Source organism: Hippopotamus amphibius, chromosome 6, assembly GCF_030028045.1.
Source record: "Hippopotamus amphibius kiboko isolate mHipAmp2 chromosome 6, mHipAmp2.hap2, whole genome shotgun sequence".
NCBI classification, from domain to species: domain Eukaryota; kingdom Metazoa; phylum Chordata; class Mammalia; order Artiodactyla; family Hippopotamidae; genus Hippopotamus; species Hippopotamus amphibius.
The window spans coordinates 81,688,990-81,711,438 of record NC_080191.1 but is presented as its reverse complement, the minus strand read 5'-3'; the positions used below and the strand labels follow the sequence as shown (position 1 = coordinate 81,711,438).

The 22,449-nt window shown below is 38.9% G+C and overlaps 1 protein-coding gene across 1 annotated transcript in view; it reads left to right on the top strand.

Annotated features, from left to right (window-relative positions):
* Positions 1-22,449, top strand: part of KCNQ5 (potassium voltage-gated channel subfamily Q member 5) — a 535,817-nt gene that overhangs the window by 310,495 nt on the left and 202,873 nt on the right. The window lies entirely within an intron of this gene.

The following is a 22,449-nucleotide window of genomic DNA, read 5'->3' as shown; positions in this document are numbered from 1 at the left end:
TGAAGGAAAATTGTTAAGGTTCCTTGAGGTCATTCTTATGAGATTAAAAAAAAAAAAAAAAAAAAAAAAAAGGATTGACTTCACAAACAACCAGGACCTTTCTAAAACCAGCTGGCTTACAAATTCAACTGACCTGTCGTTACCATACTTCACAGTCAAGAATCATGAGAACAGCTTGTTCTGAATCTGCTGGCTGCCTCCCCAACGTGGCGTGAGCAGAGAGCGGCTTCTCTGATTAGCATTTAAACAGTGTTTTATTAGGTTTGGGCTTCCTTTCTCATGTGAAAGGGGTAATCCTTTTTTTCTTTTTAATAGATTTATAGTCAGTACCAATTTTTCCTCTCAAGGTATGTATTAGGAGAAAAGAGAAAGTGGAGATTGATTTTATATTTTATTTATACCCTTGACAGTTACTAAGATTCTCAATTATCTTAAGGCAGCATCAACCCCCAAGCAATGTATGGTTTTATATTTATGAAAAATAATCCCTTAAGTTATTGTCAATATTTCAGTATATAGGTTACTTATACTAATAGATTAACACATGCTAACAGTTCATTTTAGTTTTCTTTAAATAGATTCAGAAAAGACCTCAAAGAGCCTAAGTTTTATCAAGAGAAGATGATTTTATATGCAATTACTGTAATAATCAATGTTATCTTCTTGAAATTTTGTAGGGGGAAACGATAGCCAATATGTGGACCTAAGGAAGTTTTAAATAGCAAACAAATGCACGTACACAGTCTCATTCGAATCACTACCCCCCTACCACTTTTCTATTTTACTATTTTTTCACTCTTTTCTCATTCGTGTTGCTAATGGATCAAAACTGCTCCTTGATTGGCTGTGTTTGTATTTATTTATATTCACTCAGGAAAAAGCAGAAAGGAACACTTATATTTTTAACTCAGTACAATTAAAATAAAATGCAGACACGGGTCTTGGCCCTCTCAAAAGGGCGCTCCAGGTTAGAAAGTTAAGCCCTAGCTGGCATGTAATATTAATTCTCTACAACGTTATTCAAATCATCTGCCTATGCTGTCTCTTAGGACATATGAAGAGTAGAAGTATTGTTTCCTCTCTTGGAGATACTGTGGCACTTGTTTTTTATGGTCTGGAGTCCAGCAATGCAGAATAGAATTACATGTGGCAAATAGTATTTCCAACCATGCAGAGTGGAGCAGGACACTTGGGTCCCCCACGCTGGAGCAGAGCCTCCAGGCATCGTGATGGGCAAGGACAGCTGTAAATACCCTCGTGTTTTTATGTCTCTCCCATTGCTTTAAAATTGATTATGAAGCCTCCACATTAGGCAATGTGAGATTTTCCTGAGTTTATATGCCATGTGCTTTTTATAGTGTCAGTATTACAAAGTGTACAGAAGAAATTTAACTATTGAATTGGTAGAGCTTTAAAAGTATTCATATTGTACTCATTTTCACTTATGCTTCAATTCAATAACTTATCATATCCGATTTGGGCACTTTTGTTCAATGGACTGTAAATGGACACTTCTGCAGTCGTTAATAAATCATTCTTGCCATTTTTTCATAAATCATAATCAGAATAAGTCCACCTGCTACTCTCACCAAAGTTACCCTGGGAAGCAAGGGTAATATTTGCCTTACCCTCCCCCCTCCCCAATAAACTAAATTTATGTTGAAAAATGATTACCAATTTAATGCTATATTTAATCATGAGGGAAGAACAAGACTTCTTCCTTTCTTTTTTTTCAAAAAGCCCTATTCTATCAGATCATTTTTTATTCAAAGTTGTCATGAACTATCTTTTTATTCAAAACTTCTCCCTTTTGAAAAGTCCCAAAGGAAATGCAACAAATTTGCTTTTGTTCTTTCAGGAGCAGACTTAGTATAACACAGATATTCTCTTGAATATTTTTTCAACAACTATCCTGTTAAGTCAGATCACTAAAAATCAAGAACAGCTAAGAAAAACTAAAAATTGTGCTCTCAAGGGCCCTTCAAATTTGTTCCCTTGCTGCTTTTTTTCAAAATCTGTCTTGCTAGTCATTTGTATTCAATAGAGTATCCAATCTCACTTTTTTCATGAAATGCCACTAACAGCCAATTTTAGTAAACAAACTGATTAAAAGATGATCTGTCACCCAGAATTTCATCCTCCTCTCCACAGATTCACTTGTTTGGAGTCAGGGCACCGTTGGTGTCACTGAGTGGAGTTGTTGAGGCTATAGATTCACAAGAAAGAGAACTGAAATCATTATCCAAAAATCAGGCAGAAAATCCTCACTGATTATTGCCAACCTGTGAGATGCATGAAAGAAAAGCCCACTGGATGGTAAGACTCTAAATGTCTGGTCTCCGTCTGAGTCACAGGAACCGAGGCAGCACCAGGTCCTGCCTGTCCCAGGGCTGAGCCAGTTGCATGCACTTCCTCACCTGCTGGCAGTGATGACTAAAAAGCTCATGCCTGCAGCAGCGCTGACCACACCGAGCGGGCAGTCGGTCCACAGCTGTGTGTGTGTCAGAGGCCATCGAGGAGGGAGAGAGAATTCCAAGAGCCTAGGCAGTAGAGCGATCCCAGACTGGCATGGTCTGTCTCGAATTCTGAGACTGTGTTTCCGGAGCTTGGAGGAAGGCCATAGTATGGAAGGGGAAACTCAAATATTGACTCCTTCTGCCTGTGATGTCATCAGGATTAATCGTCCAAATGTAACTATTTGCCCTCTACAAAAGGCCATGTGAAATCAAGTTCCTATTGCTGATTAGATTAGATATTTGATCCTAAGACCTGAAAACAATCTTCTCTAGCCTTTTCCGTTGCTGTTTCTTAGATCAGAATGTAGGTTGTTTTTCTGAAAACTTTGAGCCTGGTTTCCAGTTCCTGAAACGTGCAGCTCCCCACATCCTGAAAACCAGTCTTGAGAATTTGAGTGTCTTCATGTGCAGAAGAAGCATTTGAACTTGGAGCAAGAGAGGGACATTCTCCTCATGATCTGGATTTTCAACTCTCTCATTCTTCTGATATCCTCTTTTTTTTTTTTTTAATTCTTCCTTAATTTAACCCCTCAGCCTTCTCAAATAGAAACCTATCCTCCTCTAAGACACATAACCTGTCAGTAATCAGGAAAATATGTATCTGTGCTCACTTTTTACTTGGTGATGGTATTTTGATTTTATCCTAATCCACAGCCTTTTCCTGTAAAGCATCCCGGACAGCAGATACCTCATAGGGAAGAGGATGATGCACCTGGAACAGAGGACAAAGTTTAGTTCGTAACACATGACAAGGCTGATCTCTTTGCTGAAAAGTGTAGAGAAATGTAATTTTAGGATTTCATATTCTATCCAAATGCATTAAATTAAAAGAGAGATTGGAGGCACAGGGTGGAAAAGTAGTTAACTTTTCACTAAATAAAATGCGGGCCATATCTCTGGAATTAAGTAGTTTGGCTTGTATAACTGGGGCTAGATATGAAAAGATAGTGTTTGTGCCTGACAACTGAAGTCATTACTTAGGAACAATTTGTCCTTGTGGAAAAGAAAATGGCCATTGTAAGTCTGCCAAGTTGAAGTAAGTTAGAAGGGTGGGCGTTGAAATGCAAGCAAAGAGGAAGTATTCAGTGAGATTAGGAAAGTATTCTTGAATAAGGACAGTTGCTGTGTCACATGAAGGAGTCAACTTGAAAGTCTGACTTCAAAGAAAACTTTCCAAGAAAACACGCATGTGCATGTATGCAAAAACACACAAAGCCAACACGGACACCAAGTACATGTACATCATCGGAAAGAAATTTTATCGGATGTGATGCTTGATTCAGTCTAAGACCTTGCACTGTGTACTTCTTTTAATGTACATAGAATCTCTCCTTCTAAAACTCAATATTCTTGAATGTGTCTTCCAACTGCAAAATTTTAGAAAGAACATATTTTTATAGTGATGTGAAATCCCTGTAATAAAGCTGGAAATTTGACTAAAAATATATTAGCCTCTTACAACAATGCTGAGTTCTAAACCTAAATCCATTTTGTAAATTATTTTCCAGCTTGAACCGGAGTCAGACAAAAAGCCAAATTATCAGATATCCCCTTCTTTAAAATTCTCTTTTCCACTTGACAGTAACTCCTTCCTTCTCAGTAATTTTCTAATTAGCAAAGCTCTTGAAGCACTGTCTCAGGAATTTTCCCTACCATTCATCCCCTTTTTATCATCCTGCCAAAATTGTCCCCAATAGCCCAAATTTATTGTTTTACGTCAAAGTCATAAACTTATATGCTACATCTAGATCGTAAATTCCAGAAACAGGCGCCTGTTCTCTCACCTGCTTTTTGTGTTTCTTCTGGGGACCCAGGTATGTGCTGCTGGATGAACAACTGCTTACTGACCACTCTGCAGGGGGCTGGTCCACGCCATCCTGTCATTCATTCACTCAGTGACTGTGTGCTGAGGGCTAGTGTGCTCCAGGTGCGGTCCTGGGCTCGGGATGACTAGGTGAGGGGAACCTGCTCTCACAGGTCTTCCCATCCAGTGACGAGCTTCCATAATGTCAGCTTCCTGACACACCTTTATCCAGTAGAGACACATATATTTGTATTAAAACCTTGATCAGTTAACATTTTCCTAAGTGGACTTGCAGCCAACTGGTTATAAACCAAGATTTTCTTCTTAGGAAAGTGTATCCACTTAAAGAAGGGTTGTTAATTCAATTATACTGTTGTGAATAAGGAAGTAGGGTCTAACTGTGTTCTCGGAAGATTTTTCAAGACTGTGTGTATATGTGTGTGTATTGAGAACACTCTCACTTCTGGTAAACTTAGAATAAGCTTTTTTTGTCAATCTGTGGTTGGTTATAGAAAATATTCCTCTATAGTAAAGGGTGTCAGGAATTTAAGTTGCAAGCATGATATGGTGACAAAATGTGCTTTTCTAGAGATGCAGCCCTTCCCCCAGAAAAACTTAGCACAGTAAGTTGGTGTGAATGGGTGATTTCCCATGTGTGGTGAGATGATGTCTGACGTCTGTTTAATGAGTACAGTGCTTGGAAGGAAGGGTAAACCTCGGGTGTTGAACTTGAGGGAATCTGGGGCTATGACGCCACACGTGTGCACGTGTGTGTGTGTGTGTGTGTGTGTATGTGTGTGTGTGCTGTGCTGTGCACGTGCAATTCCATCATCCACACACTTTCCCAGTCTTGTCAGCTGTTACAACCTTGCTATCTGGATCCTGTTAACTTGAGGTTTGTTCTGAGCTCATGGAAAAGGTCTGCCTTTGTTTTCTTCCTACAGATAGGAGAAGCCTCTTGGCAGAGTTCCTCAAAGGCAGTGGAGAAGTTGGTAACATCATGGAAATTTGGCAGCCAGTTGAGGACTAGGACAGATCTAAACATTAGTTTAGGTTATTTTCACAGGCAGTTGTTCCACAATTTTTCATCCCTTTATTTTAGCCCTGAGTGGAATCACTCACAAGCATCACTCCCAAAGGGAGCCCCTTGCCCATTCTTATCATTGTGTAGTCTGAACAGTTGTGAAATTTAAATTTAAATTGGAAACATAAACATGGTGACAGAACGTGAATAGATCCTCCAAAGGCCTTCTGAACTGTTCAGTTTAAACTTCTTGAAAGTGAATGCAAAAAGTCAAATGGAGGCCATTGATTAAGTAAAAAATCGAACAACTAGATCACTTTGATGTATTTTCATGTCGGGTAATTTTGTCCTTTTGCCTTTTAAATCATTTTAATTGCTTTGAGTGTTGCCAAAATGCATGCTCACTGTAATCTGTTATAACTACAAGTAGGAAATGTGTGCCTCTAATAAAAAGAAGGCAGTGTATATCGTAGGTGGTTTAATCCAGCTTAGGTGGTTGGGTTCCTTGGGGAGTGGCGTGTGCTGAAGGAGAAGAAATTAGGACCTGGTTCTTGAATAGCATCTCAGAGAGCAATGATCTTGAAACTGAACTATTTTGCTTTTTGTAATTTGGAAGCACTGTGATGCACCAAAATACCATAAAAATGGGTCTTCTTAAGCTTATATTTTCTAAAGATACTGTGCAAAAGCAATAGTTACCAAAATAAGGCCACCCTTAAATTTTTTTAAGTGCTAAGTCCTTTAGCCATTATCCTATGTCACCACTTCATAGAAACTTTTCCTTTGCTGTCAACTACAAAAGCAGAGAAGGGAATGAAGCTGATAAATGTTGAACACACACTTCAAAGTTGTTGTTGTTGTTTTTTAATTGACATATAGTTGATCTACAATGTTGTGTTAGTTTCTGGTGTACAGCAAAGTGATTTGTGTGTATATATGTAGAGAGAGAGAGAGTCTTTAATGTCTAGCCCTCCCTCATGCATAAATACTATTTCAAGGATCGTGGGCATACTTTAAACAATATCTAAACAAGAACTCAAGTTATATTCCTTGAGGGTACAGAGAAGACCTTGGTGTTTTTTTAAGGTCCTTTTTAGCTTTTTTCTTAACATGAAAGCTTACAAGGAAAACCTGCATATTAAACAGAAAAGAACTGAGATACTCTGATTGCAGGAGGGGCAGAGCAGGCTGGACTCCTCAAACTCTGGCTTTCCCCCCTCCCACCAAGGTGAGCCTTTGGCATCTCGACACTTTAAGTGATGTCAGACGTTTTGAATGTGTAATGGAATTACTGTAGTAGGCCACCCGAAGGTTCCTCAGCAGTCCGCATGGACAAAGCAGATGTTTGGAGCAAGCAGTGTTCAGACCCCTTGCATCACAGCATCCAGAAACGGGTTGTGTGGCTCAGCTCTGCCCCTGCTCCACAGCATGATCTCAAGCGCCTCACTTAGCCTCGGGTACCTGGGTTTCCCAAACTTGGAGGTGAGGGAGGGTTGACCTAGAGCAGTGAATCTCTATGTTGCTTGTACATATGCACGAAGCTCTTTAAAAACTGCTTTCATCTTTGGATGAAGCCTGAACGTGAATGTTTTTAAACACTCCCCAGATGATTCTAATGTAGAACCACCAGCCCCAGGATCTTCCATTTCTAAACCTATTGAAATGTTAATGAGGACATTCTTTTTTTTGCAAAATTTTTTAAAAAATTTATTTTACTTTGGAGTAGAGTTGATTTACAATGTTGTGCTAGTTTCAGGTGTACAGCGAAGTGATTCAGTTATCCATATACATATATCTATTCTTTTTCAGATTCTTTTCCCATATAGGTTATTAGAGTGTTGAGTAGAGTTCCCTGTGCTATACAGTAGGTCCTGCTGATTATCTATTTTTTACATAGCGGTGTGTATATGTTAATCCCAAACTCCTAATTTATCCTCCCCTCTTTCCCCTTTGGTGACCATAAGGTTGTTTGCTATGTCGAGGACCTTTACTTCTATCCTTAGGATTTTGCATCCCTTGAGAGTGAAATCTTGAAGAAGGTATATGGATTCCCATGTTTTTTGTTTGGAATCATCACAGAAAGTTAAATTAATAGAAACTATAGACTAATATGTAGCATGTGAATTATACAGGTTTATCTGAATTCTACTATTTAATGTGCAGCCTGGATGTAGAACCACCAGCCCCGTGATCTTCCATTTTGAAACCCACGGTTGTCTTGTCACTGAGATGCTAATGAGGACATTCTTAAATGTCTCAGCCATCCTGCTCCAGAGAATCAGGAGCTGAAGGAGGGTTCATTTTTAAAACTTTCACTCTCCTAGTGTCCATATTACTCATGGTGTGGACTTAATCACATGATTGGCCTTTTCCACAGAAAACCTGAGAGAAAAGCTGACAGCCTAAGGGGTTCCCCAGAAAAAATATTTCATCCCTGTCGTCATCTTCCTTTTCCAGGTCATTTCAATGTTTTCTATCAATCCTTCTTAAATGCTGTCTCAGAAAATGTGAAAAAAAAATTCTGAGTCCTCTTTCAGAATGACTACAGTATTTTACAAAATTCCTTAGGGCCTTATGTGCCATATGAGCTGATGGGTAACCAGGGCCTAACACAGAGTACCTGGCACCTAAGAGGTGCTCCAATTTTTCCTTAATGAATGAAAGGCTTCCAGTTTTAGCCAATGGACTCTTTAGTTCTGAAGAGTGCTACATGAATACGGTTCCCTCATGAAGCCCCCACTACCCATGACCAGAGAACAGTCTGAACGCAACATAAAAGAAACGGGCAATTGAGGGACTCGGTGCTATCAGCTCCCCACCATCATCCCAAGTTTATCAGTTGCGAAGATGAGTGGTCAATTTGATGGAATCATAGTATTAAGGATAGACATTGTCTCAAATATTCTATTCATAACATAGAGTTAGAAACATAAGTTGTTGTGTTCAATTTATGCAAACTGTTGCTTTTCAGGTGAGATCTAACCCCAGAAATCTACACTTTCTCCCAACACACCCATGGGCACAACAAAACACTCTCCTCTCTCAAAACGTGCTCACTTTCAGTTGTCAGTCAGCTACTAAAGCCAAACACTGCCTCTATACTGAACAGCATGGTAAGGGAATTTAGATATTTTTATGCTTAGATATTAAGGTACAACAAAATATGAAAACCTCATTAGTTAAGAACACCTAATAAATTGCATGTTAGATTGATGATGAACAGGCCTTACATTAAGGTCAAGAATCAGATAACAATTCCATTGATGTTAATGGAAGAATTGCCCTAATTGGCACTATTGAGGCATGATTTCTTACATTTTCAAAGTGGAATGAAATATTATCTGAAAACAGGAAAACACACACGCGGTGATCATCCGTTAGTACCACATTAGATAGGGATGCTAATGTCCCTGAACCACAGCTGGGACCCATTTTACTAATAACAACAAACAAGTACAAAACTTCATGGAAGCCTGGTTACTGTGGGAAAAGTGAAGTGTTGGGTTTGCAAGGTGCTTCTCCTCCTCTTTTCTCCTCTATACTCCTGACTTATATTGTAACACTCAGGATGTTGCCAGCCAGCTAGTACGCTTTGCTTTCCCATTTGAAAATGTGAACTTTAAATCAGATTTTTTTGCAGGAGAAAATGAGTTTAGAAATCTCTGGTCTTGTCAGGAGGCAGAGCCTGCATGGATAAGCAGAATCAAATGCATTTAGCTTTCTGGCGAGGTCTGGGCAGTAACGATCCTACAAATCAGGTCTAGAATTCCAGATGCTCTGCCTGGGAATCTTGCCCAGGGCTTTTTTGGCTCTCATTTTTGCTGTCTCATATTTGCTATTTAATTTATATGCATCAAATTAACACTAACTTTCATATTTGGGCAAGAAAAGGGAGATGCTTACAAATTGCTGGAGTTAAGGAACTCTCCAAGGAACGAAGCTCCCAATCAACTTTCAGGTTTCCGTATTTTTAGAAAACATGAATATATATGGATTACTATAAAGACATGCAACACAGATCCTTAATTCTAGAATTGTGCTATCAATTAAGGATGCCATGAAAATATTTTAGGAGACAAGATCTACTTAGCATAGCATACCTGAATCTAAAGAGTAGCAAGCAATATTATTTTGGTTATATATTATTCTGGGCAGCCCTGAGATTCAGAAATGCTAAGGAAAACAAGAATATTTCCCCGTAAATGAGGGGAAATGAATAAATCACACTTTCTCATTTCAGAGTTTATAAGACAAGCAATAGTTTTTATCATTTTGTAATTGCTTTGGGGAAAACTCAGACTGAAATTGTTGGTGAATTAAAGTTTATTTATAAACTTGAGGATCTAGAAGATTCACAATACAATTCAAATCTAATCACAGGAATGACATCCCAGAGCACAAAAGTATGGGAAGTTTCTTGAGTGTGTTTAATTTTTTAACTAAACTTTCAGCAATATGTGCGCGCTTCGGCAGCACATATACTAAACTTTCAGCAATAGCTCTTTTCATCTAACACTCTAAAACAAATAAATGTAATATAGAGTGATTTTGTGATGGTAAGGATTTTTGAAAGCCTGCCAGCCATGGACCAGAGTGAAAAGGAATGCTTTGATGCACATGATTTTCTGTGTGCTGAGTTTTCGTCTGTGATTGATGGTATCACTGTGAAAGAAGCCTGACAACTCGGGGCGGAGGTGGGGGGAGAGGGACAAATGGACCTACAGTAGGATCTGATAATAGGCCATTAAGACAATCTTTAAACTACCCATGATGTCAATTTATAAAAATATTTATTTGGGAATTCCCTGGCAGTCCAGTGGTTAGGACCCCACGCTTTTACTGCAGAAGGCACAGGTTTGGTCCCTGGTCTGGGAACTAAGATCTTCCATGCCATGAGGCATGGCCAAATATATGTATATATATTTATCAACTACTTCTCTATTTTATTACTTTCCATTTTAATAAATATTTAAGTATTTCAATATTCTATATTTCAATACCCCAGATAAGTTATTTTTATACAGAAATATTATTTGAAACAAAAAAGTGACTACCCTTATTAATTAAATTAGTAGTTTAATTCATTTCTAAAGCTGGTGCAATTTGGTGAACCAAAAAGTTTAAAACACGGTGATGCTGATCCTCATCGTCTACTTGTGAACAAGAATGATCTAAATGAAAAGTTAGATAACAACACACACCCATATATTATCACGTGTCAAACTGGGCAAGACCACGGGCATTATAGCAGGTGATGTCGGAGAAAGTGGAGTGGGGCGGGCTGGGGAAGGGGGTATTGGTGGGGACTGGGATGGGCTGAGATGACAGGATAAAATGCTTCAGGTATGAACCTGAGAAAAGACACCTAATGAGCATGAAAATGAGGGGACCAGCCCAGAGAATCGTGCATGTGCAGAACAGTGGTTGACAAAGAACAGAAAGACCAAGTCTGGTCACTCATGATGACCTTGGTAGGCAGGCAGAGCTTTGTTAGGTTCAAAACCATTGGGAGCCCCTGATGGCTGTTAGAAGGAGAGAGTGAATTGATCAAAAGAGGATTTAGGAGCCGTTTGTAGAAAACATGGCAGCAGAGAAAACGTGGAGCCCAAGAGAGTAACAAGAAGCTGACGGCAGCATCCAGCTGTAAGGCTCTGGGAGCCTGGACCTGACGGAGCCAATTCTATTGCTTCTTGGGGCCACTCACTGTCCCCTGCAAAGGCCTGTAACTGTGTTACTATTTAATGCCCAACTATATTCAACAACTATCTTGCATTTACAAACGTTGTCACCTGAGCATTTAGATTCATTGTAAAGATATTTAATAATCATTTTTTTCCTTTAAAGTGATGAGATGTACATATTACACTTTTCTGAGGAAGAAACAGTTTCATCCAAGTTCTAACATTTACAAGCTAAAACATGACACACATTAATCACAAATAAAGGTTAACTTACATGTTTGCAGAAGAAAAGCATTCTGTAGCTGGTTGAGTTTAAGTGACTGTAGATATTTTCAGACATTTTGGAGTCAGTCTCCTTTGAAGGCAGTGACTGGTTTAAACTGCAGATCTAAACTAAAATATTTTAGAACTGCTTCTTACCTTTGTTTATTTTTTTTTAATAAACAGAGTTATCCAATGAAGATGAAGGAAAAAACCTCTTTGCTGGACCACAGTGCAATACATGGGCTATATATGTGGAACTCATACTTGTGAATGATGTATGTAAAGCTTGAGTGAAAATATGATTTAATGTATTTTAACTCCTGTTTTTCACAGAGCAAACAGTCTTACTGGAATTAAACTTATGATTTATTTTAATATATGATTATTCCTTCCTACTAAATGCCACAGAAAACCGTTGACATCTGCATTTCTAATAGCATGAAAATGCCTAAAATCTAAAAGGAGTCTTGTTTAGCAAATACACATCACTTAAATGAGAGTAGAAAACACTCATGCTAAAGACTGAGTTTGAAACCTCCAATTAGATTGCGGTAGCTATTCATCACAGCTCTTATATTTAAGATGGCAAGCTTATATTCTTTGTAAAGTCAGTCATGATGAGTTTCAGTGCTGTGTTTGAGTTCCCACAATTACGTATTGTTTGGGAAAATTAAAAAGAATGGACATCCACTTACATAGATTACAATGATGTTTTCTTGGCCACTTTTACCACTTCAGTTCTCAAGTCAGAGTGAGTGCCTCAGCAGCTCTGTACTTCTTCAATCTATGGACTCCGTCGTTATAATAGTGCCCTGATAGACATTTAAGTGTAAACTGCGAAACATTGAGAAAAACTGCATCATCTAAGTTGCTCATTTTACTCCTCTCTCTGCCCTTTACAACTGTATTTGGATTATTGTAAGCACCTGGCCAAATGATTCGTGTCAGTCAGTAGTAACAGGAAGCCTAATTACCTTCCAGTTTCTGAGTCTTTGCAGCCGTCGTAGTGTTTCATGTTGTCACTTCTGTTTATTTGTTGATTCTAAAACCTTCATCAACAGTGAAAATAGGCATTAGGGTACAGAAAGATTTTATTTTTATGTGAACTATAAATATTTTGTTGATTTCGTATATGCCATAGTATTTATAAGAAAGTATTCTTTTAAGTTCATATTTTACATGGGTTGATAGTAGTAATACCATAATTTGCTTGTTAAATAAACGAAGTTATATTTAGGTATTTACATATTGTGAATTTATAGACATCTTACACATATGATCAATCCTCATTATTCATGAATTCCCTATTTACAGATTTGCTAACTGATATTTTTTTTGTGAGACAAAAGTCAATCCCTGTGGCCCTTCTGTGGTTATTGGTAGAGCAGGAAGGATTTTAGTCTCTGATGTGTGTTTCCAGTTGAGGTTGGACACAGCTCTGCTCTGTCTTGTTTCAGCTCCCATACTAAACAAGTATTCTTTTCATAGTCTATTTACTGACACATTTTTCACATTTTTGTGCTTTTTGTTGATGATTTCACTATTTAAAATGGTCCCCACACTGGTGCTGAGGTGCTGTCTAGTGTCCTAACACGAGAGAGCTGGGATGTGCCTTCTGGAGAAAGGGCGTGAGTGAGATATGCTTCTTTCAGGCATCAGTTTCATAGTAATAATTCAAGGGTGGAGTTGCTGATAAGACTAGGGAGTGTGCAGGGCCTGCACGTCTTTAATCTGGACTCAGGTGGTCTCCTAATCTTGATGAGCTTCTCTAGTTCCTTTAATCTGGCCTCAGGTGGTTTCTTGGCTGCTCCTCCTTTGTCTTTGCATCTGCTCCCTGCCTTGATCAGCAACTGTTTGAATCTGTCCTTTGGGACTTGGAAGGTCTTGGAGGATGGAGTCTGTTCCCTACAAATAAGCAATGAGGGACACAAAGGCTTCTGTACCAGAGAGCCCCACAGGGTCCTGCTCAGTTTCATGATCATTTAAATTTTTAGGAAAGGCTCATAACTGGGGTCAATACAATAGACCTCCAAAGCTCCTATGGCGTTGAAGCTGTCAACACCTAGCAGAGTGCCTTCTGTAAAGAGAGAGTAACTCACTTTATGTCTGAGCGGGGCTAGAGCATGCTTTCACGCGGAGTAACAGTGTCATGGATTTGGATTTAGCTGGAAGTGATGCCTGAGTTTATGCAGGTCATCCTCTGGCTTCACAGAAGGGAAATGCCAAGCCCAGGGAGGTTAGGGTGCCTGCCCGAGGCCACATGCTGGGGCAGAGATGGAAGTCCTATGAGCGCGTCTCCCCCTCAGATCACCCTTCCTGTGAGTCCAGAAGCCAACTACAGAAGAGCAGATATTTTCACTACTTTGGGGTGTCATCCCAAGCCCCAAGGGAACTTGTTAGCTTACAAACATATTACTTTTCTTCCTCATTATTTTAAGCACATTTTGTGATTAGAAGTCAGGTATTCCCAATTAACTTAGAACAGAAATGTTATCTTTTCATTTTAAGAAAGCAAGCAACATTTTGAAAGGCACCCTTCTATTAATTTGTGACGACACTCAAATACCCATACTAAAGCTGAACTTTCAATAGGAAAACAGAAACTCAGCTGTGTTCAGTTTGGAACCCATGATTGGATGCTAAGCAGGTCAAGCTGGGAGGCACAGTGGGCAGTACTGCAAAGAAATGATTTGAGAAGAATTTACTCGGTACAGGCAGTGTTTGGGAGCCCAGCGCTCTGCGCCCGCCACCCCCCCCCCCCCCATCCCCTGCCCGAGACTCAGTAACCTGCACAGGTGATTGGCAGGGCCTACCAACAGCTGATTTCAACAAAACCCACTTGATTATGTCTTGAAGACTTGTTGCTTTTGGAAGGAGTTGAAATTAAAGAGTAACTGATTTGTTTCATGTCTTATAGCAGGCATAGGAAACTATACAAGGATAGGGATATACTTAAGGTACGATATGTTCTCCTACTGTACATTTTATTACATGGAGCAAAATTTCAGCACTGGCTCCCTTCAGCAATGACAAGGGAGAAAGTCCACAGTTAAGATGAAAGTCTCCTCTTTCACACGTAGGAAATGAAATGCCGTAAACCTGATGGTATTAATTTTAGGGTTTTATTTCTTCCTTTTTATTACCCTCTTTAGGATAGAAACACATTCCTAGCCCTGTAAAAATTTTAGTCAATAAATTTTGCAAGTTCTCTAAGTGACGCGATAACCAGTCCCTGTCGCCTTCCTCTGCAGTTCCTTTTGGTCAGCACAGTGAAAGATAATGGCAATATGTAATTTGTGAACATCTAAAACAAAAGGCATCCCTTTAAAGATAAATAAGTCAATAAGAAAAAAAGTACGGTGAAAGCCTTTAGCAGATATTTATCTTTTGACATTTTTCATTCCTTTCTTCTTATTTTCCTTCAACCATATGAAGCAATCAACAAACAATTTGGGGGTACTTGGATGCCTTCAGACCATGCTATGCACTACAAGGTCTGGAAAGGAATAAAGAACATATTCCCCATTGTCAAGAATATGATGTCTGCCACACCAGGTTCTAAGAGATACAAACATCACTTAGGATATCAATAGGAGGATGGGTAACATGGTGTTCCTCGATCACCTTTAGACACATGGACCCTGAAAGCTTCCCCCAACTCCACCATTCGCAACACAAGTTAAACGGGTCTAAGTCTCGCGATAAAGAACCCCGGGGGGCTTCCACGGCACCCAGCAATCCCTCTGTGTCTCGTGTCTCACGATAAAGAACCCCGGGGACTTCCACGGCACCCAGCATTCCCTCAGAACCTTGGCAGAGGAAGTTTCGAGCGTTTGGTCTGTGGAGGTCTCTTGCGACAGTGGCGTTTTGTGGAAAAAAGTTTGGGAAATTCCGAATTAGCGAGCCTCCGAAGACATTTTACGGTTTAACGTGTGAGTGCAAACTCGGAGCGCTGTGTGGAGAAGAGAAAGATCAGTGTGCTGGAGGCTGGGGAAGAAAAGAACTTCAGGAGGTTGGACTCCGAAAGAAATAAAAGTGTAGCTGAAAAAAAAAAAGCGGAATACTGAGGTGAGGAGGGGAAGATTTTGGTTCCAGCCCCCAAAGTGGTGACGTTGCTCATTTGGGAGGCCGGATGGGCAGATGGGCGGACAGTGATTACTAGGAACTTTGTCTAAGTTACACATTTGTGTATTATTTGTGTGCTTGCTTTTACAATATTTATTCCATACAACAAAGACTTGTTCTTATTATCAGATGTTTTCCTGAACTCACTTAGGCTTACCTCAGAAGAACTGATAATGTGTATAGATCTTTACTTCCATGATTTTATATGTGTGTGTGCATGCAGTATTTGCAAACAGGTGTGCAAATACGCTGTCTTGGCCAAAAAAAAAAAGTTGAGACACCAAGGTGAACCTGTGTTGCAAGAGTAGGCGGCACCTGTTCATTCTTCTCTCAAGTGCGCTGGCTCCAGGGATGAGAATAAACAGTGTGAACTCTTATATAAGGTTCTCTTTTGGCCGGTCATCCAATCAGTACGTCATGAATTTATACCTGAAACTAATGAACTGAGCTGAAAATAGCCAACTTGAACATTTTGGTTGCTCCTCAATTTCAGTGTATTCATTTTTTTTAAAGTATATCTCATTTTAAAGTATCCTTTAATATTTAATTAGCTACTTATGCCTATGTGGTTTTGATCTGAAAACATAACCAAGTTTGAAGGTAACTGAACTGAAAACCCTTGAGACACAGGAAATATTTTAGAAATACTGTTGTCTGCTTGGAAAGCCATTTTTCCTTTCATCACCCTAAGATGTTATTGTTAAGCGGATGTCTTGAATCTGGGGAAATGATATATATGAACTTTTGTGTTGCGTGTATATAAATGTATGCATATAAATATATATATATATGCAGCAAAGAATAAGGATAACAGGAATAACATGTAAGATTGGACCATGGCAAATTGCTGAAATTAGATTGTTTCTGAAGTCCAATAATGGCAATTTCATTATAAATCTATAAATTTAAACCTAATAGTTTAGCTTACTCCATACCAATCTCCTCACTTGAGTAGACAGTTTACCAGCTGTGTATGGGGCCTGGGGGCATTTGACTCCTGTCACATTCCCAGTTTGGGTCACAACTTTCCTGGCCTCCTCCACTCACAGGTCATTCTACTCTATATCTTGCTGTCTCCTAAACATTACTGGACAGGCTGATTACTCATAGCTGTCCTTATATGCTGATCCATTTCTTGTTCAGCAAAATCTCAGACTTTAGAGGGCAAAGGAAGTTCTTGTGTTGTGTGCAGTATCACAGACACAGAATTAGTCAACTATTGTTGCTCTTTCTCTGTCATCGGTCCCTAGTTCTATGACTCTTGATGTTGTCTAGAAGATCCCAGAAATCCAGGTACCTGAGAGGACCCTGTCCAGGTATGACAGCCTGTGATTACCTGATGTCTCTACTGAATTGCTTGGCAGGGATGCCAAAGGCCTGAATAGAAGACTGGCCCTAGGACAAATGCTCCCAAGAAAATATTCACCGCCAATTCAAGCAAACTCATTTCTATTTTCTCCCCTATATTTCATTCTCTGTTGGCCCCCACTGTGATTATAAATCAGAATAACTACCAGCTTCCATGGATTACCACCATGTGTGTATTACATATGCACATCTATACAATATCAACACAATGATCTGAAAATAGAAAATTGCAGTGGGTTTTCTCCACATGTGGTTTCCGTAATATCAAATCTAATTACCCAGTTGCGGAGAATTAGACTTTACAGGAGGTGCTAAATATAATCTAACGAGTTTTGTGACAGACGTTTTTTTCACAGAAACAGGAACAATTGTTTGTTATGGCTTTCACATGATGTGAAAGGCTACACTGCCTTCCTACCTACTGGTAAAGAAATTCTTCTCTAACTATAACCATTTGTCACAGCCTCTACCTCTGCTAACTACTATCCATCTGAACGCAGGCTGCTGTGCCAAAGAGCTGGTTTTCAGATTCCTCCTTTTAGAAATCTAATGTAGTCTCAAAAGGACCTTCATTTTTTTTTTCGCTAGTGAATAGATGAATCTCTCTTTGTTATTAAGTATAGCATTTAACTAATACAAGTCAGTGAATAATTATGGAGTAGCTTCTTTGTTTAAGACTCTGGTGGGTTAGGGTGCCTAGTAGGTGTTCAATGAATTTTTCTTAAACTCAAAGAAGTAAGACAAAGGCCTGCTCTCAAAGACTTTATAATCCTCTCACAAGAGTACTGTGCATTCGTGTAATACTTTCATTTCATCACGCATATAATCAAATCCTACCTACCCACAGCAGATATTAGACTTCTCATTTTACGAGTGAGGAAACCAAAGCACAGAGGAAACTAGAGCTTTGGCCAAGAGTTCTGTATTAGTCAGGGCTATCCAGAGAAATGGACAAAGAGGAGAGATATGTATATAAGGGATGTTGGCTGTGAGGAATTGGCTCATGTGAATATGGAGGCTGAGAAGTCCCACTGTCTGCCCTCTGCAAGCTGGAGACCCAGGAAGGCCAGTGGTGTGGTTCAGTCCTAAAGCCTGAGAACCAGGGGAGCTGTTGGTATAAACACCAGTCCAGGGGCAGGAGAAAATGAGATGAGATGGATGTCCTAGATCAAGCAGTGAGGCAGGAAGAGAAGGTGAATTCCTCCTTTCCTCACGTTTTGTTCTGTTTAGGCCCTCATCAGATTGGATGGTGCCCCCCCTACAGTGGAGACGGCCGCCCATTTTACTGGTCCTCCAGTACAAAGGCTAATCTCACCTGGAGACAAGCTCATAGACACACCCAGATACAGTGTTTTCAACCTGGACACCCAGTGACCAGTCAAGTTGACACGTAAAATTAGCCATCACAGGTTGCAAGCTAAGTAGTAGTGAAGCTAAACTAAACTCCAGGCTTTCTAAGGTCTAATCCAATGCTAGTTTCACCAAACCTCCCTGGCTCAGGAAATCAAACTGAAAAGGAAATATCTTGGTAAAAGGAAGAAAGCAATATCCATTTATTCGGTCACTGATACCACAAATGAGTAGAAAAAAAAAGTCCCACTTTCAACAACTCGTGGCCCTCAGTTAATATTTTGTGGCCATAGAGCATTGTTTATCACAGTCATATCATATTTATAGGGCTATAAACTTTTTAGTTATAAAAAAAAATCCATGTCTAAAAATTTTTTACTTCACTCAGTGGAAAGAAAATGTTAAAACCTTGGGGTCCACAGTAATTTTTGGAGATGCCATGAATTTTTTTCAACCATTTAATATTGGAGAGTTATTCTCCGATGCATTTTTTAAGTATGTGTGCATGTATGTGCATTAAAGCGCTTCCTTTTTTATTGGAGGTTAAGGGTTCTGTAGAAATCCTTTAAAAGACTGAATTATTATGGAAAATCATTTCAGAATTTGAGAACATTGTTACTTTTTATTTCCCAAAGCTTCATGGCAAAGATAGATGCTCTGGAAAACTTTGCAAGCTCTTCAAATTTTACAGTAATGGAAAAGTTGCCTGAAACCTATTACAGATAATAGTACCTGGTTAATTTCCTATTGCTTTTCTCTCACCAAGCAACATTAAACAGAGAAGAGAAAGATCACATACTTTTCTGATTGGCTGATACTCATGTTAGCTAATACAAATGACTAAACAGGAATAATAAAGAAGGGAAATTGCTTTTCTCTTAGTTCTGTCAGTCACAAAATAGTATTGAATTTAGTTCTGCCAAAAATTGTCAAGGTATGTGATGTCATTTTGCCTCCATCCATTTGTTCCTTGCTTATTTTTGTATTTAATGAGATAAAAAACATTCAATACTGTACATTAAATTTTCCCTATATTTTAAATTTATTTTGAATGATAATCCTTAAATCTGAAATAAATTCTGGGGTAAAAGTACACTCATGATGGCCTTTTATCATGAGGACTTGAGTAGCAGCAGACAAACTGAAAACCTTTCTGGGGGATGAACTCCAGGGCAAGAGAATTACAACTGTCAAGCTCGCTGTCAAGATCAGAAATCACATTGTCGTCCTTCAGCTCTAAATCAAGGAACTACAGTCTGTGAGTCAAATCTGGTCCACCACCTGTTTTTGTAAATAAAGTTTTATTAGAACACAGCCACACCATTTTTTTTAGTATTGTCTGTGGCTGCTTTTGCACTACAACTGCAGAGCTGAGTAACTCTAAGAGAGACTATATGACTCACAAAGTCTAAAATATTTACGCTCTGGTCCTTTACAGGAAAAGTTTGCCAATCTCTGCTATACATCTTTCTCCTTTCCCTTCCTCTCCTGCAGAAAGCAATAACTAGTGGGAAAAGCCTAGACTCTTTTATGGCAAGAAGGGAAAATAATGCATTTTCTCCCTAGACTGTGCAGATGATACTTCTGGGCCCCTGCCAGCCTCATGCATTTTGAAGGGCCCAGGAATTAGAAGCCATTTCTGGCTCTTCAGTAGCACAGCCTTCACTCCACTTCACTGCTCTCTGAACAGAAGCAGAAATATCAGGGTATCCAGAAACAACTGAATTTTTAATTGATGGGGATGGTAGAGTTTATTTAGTGCATCGCTGTCACTTTATTGATGAGAAAATTGAGGTATGTTTCCATTTTAAGATAGAGGATGGCTGTCTGTGAAAACTGAAGATATGGAGCAGAACATTCAACTATTACTACTTTCAACTTTTATATTTTCCATCACCACTTAATATGTTTTAATTTCAATTATTCATCTGAAACTATAACAACAAAATTTAAGTAAACATCTCTAAAATTGTCAGTGAAGGATATAATATTAAATTAAGTACAGCCACATTTTGTTTCACTTTTTTTGTTTGTGGGGTTTTTTGGTTTCTTTTCATTGGAGTATAATTGCCTTACAATATTACATTAGTTTCAGGTGTATGATGTAGTGATTCAATATTTTTATACATTGCAAAATGATCACCATGATAAGTCTAATTATCATTTATCACCATGCAAAGTTATTACAGTATTATCAACTATATTTCCTATGTTGTACGTTACATCCCCATAATTTATTGACTTCATAACTGGAAGTTTGTGCCTCTTAATCTCCCTCACCTATTTCACTCATTGCCCCACTCCCTCCCCTCTGATAATCACCAGTTTGTTCTCTGTATCTATAAGTCTATTTCTGTTCTATCCTGTTTGTATTATTTTTTAGATTCCAAATATCAATGAAATTATACAGTACTTATCTTTCTCCATCCCACTTATTTCACCTAGCGTGACATGTTCTAGGTCTATCCATGTTATCAAAATGGCAAGACTGCATTTTTTTTTTATGGCTGAGTAATATTCAACTGTATATGTGTATCACATCTTATTTATCCATTCTTCTATCAGTGGACACTGAGGTTGCTTCTGTATCACTGTGATTGTAAATAGTACTGCAGTGAAAATAGAGGTGTATATCTTTGCAAATTAGTAGTTATTTCCTTTGAAAAATATCAAGAAGTGGAATTGCTGGTTCATTTGGTAGCTTATTTTTAATATTTTGAGGAATCTCGATACTGGTTTTTCTAGTAACTGAAGCAATTTACATTCCCACCAACAGTGCACAAGAGTCCCCTTTGCTCCACATCCTTGCTAACACTTATTTGTCATTTTCTGGATAAATAGCCATCCTGACAGGTGTGATGTAATATCTCATTGTGATTTTGAATTTCATTTCCCTGAGGATTAATGATGTTGAGTGTCTTTTTCATGTGTCTGTTGGCCATCTGTATGTCTTTGTTGGAAAATTTCTATTCAGGTCCTGTGCCCATTTTTAATACGGTTACTTTTTTTTTTTTAAATTGAGTTGTATGAGGTTTTTTTTTTTAATGTTTTTGGATATTAACCTCTTAGATATACCATTTGTAAGTATCTTCTTTCATTCAGTAGGCTGCCTTTTTGTTTTGCTGATAGTTTCTTCACTGCTTTATGTAGTCCCAATGTTTTTTTTTTTTTCCTACCCGTGACTCATTTATTTTGTAACTGAATTTTTTTTGTTTCTTTTGTTTTTGTTTTCTGTTTTAAGCTCTTTATTGGAATATAATTGCTTTACCCTCTTGTACCAGCTTTGAGGTACACCAAAGTGAATCAGCTGTATTTATACATATATCCCCATATCCCCTCCCTCCTTCAACTCCCTCCCACCCTCCCTGTCCTCGCCCTCTAAGGCATCACCCATCATCGAGTGATCTCCCTTTGTTATACAGCAACTTCCCACTAGCTATCTGTTTTACAGTTGGTAGTGTATATATGTCTATGCCACTCTCTCACTTCATCTGAGCTTCCCCTTCGCCCCCCGCCCCCCCCAATCCCGTGTCCTCCAGTCCATTCTCTACATCTGCATCTTTATTCTTGCCCTGTCACTGGGTTCATTAGTACCATGTTTTTAGATTCCATATATGTGAGTTAGCATACGGTATCTGTTTTTCTCTTTCTGGCTTACTTTGCTCTGTATAACAGACTCTAGGTCTATCCACCTCATTACATATAGTTCAATTTCATTCCTTTTTATGGCTCAGTAATATTCCATTGTATATATATGCCACATCTTCTTTATCCATTCATCTGTTGCTTCCATGTCCTGGCTATTGTAAATAGTGCTGCAATGAACATTATGGTACATGTTTCTTTTTGGATTATGGTTTTCTCTCGGTATATGCCCAGTAGTGGAATTACGGGATCATAAGGTAGTTCTATTTGTAGTTTTTTAAGGAACCTCCAAACTGTTTTCCATAGTGGCTGTACCAACTTACATTCCCACCAGCAGTGCAGGAGAATTCCCTTTTCTCCACACCCTCTCCAGAATTTATTGTTTCTAGATGTTTTGCTGATGGCCATTCTGACCGGTGTGAGGTGATACCTCATTGTGGCTTTGACTTGCATTTCTCTAATAATTAGTGATGCTGAGCATCTTTTCATGTGTTTCTTGGCCATCCGTATGTCTTCTTTGGAGAAATGTCTATTTAGGTCTGCTGCCCATTTGTGGATTGGGGTATTTGCTTTTATGGTATTAAGCTGCATGTGTTGCTTGTATATTCTGGAGATTAATCCTTTATCCATTGCTTCGTTGGCAAGTATTTCCTCCCATTCTGAGGGTTGTCT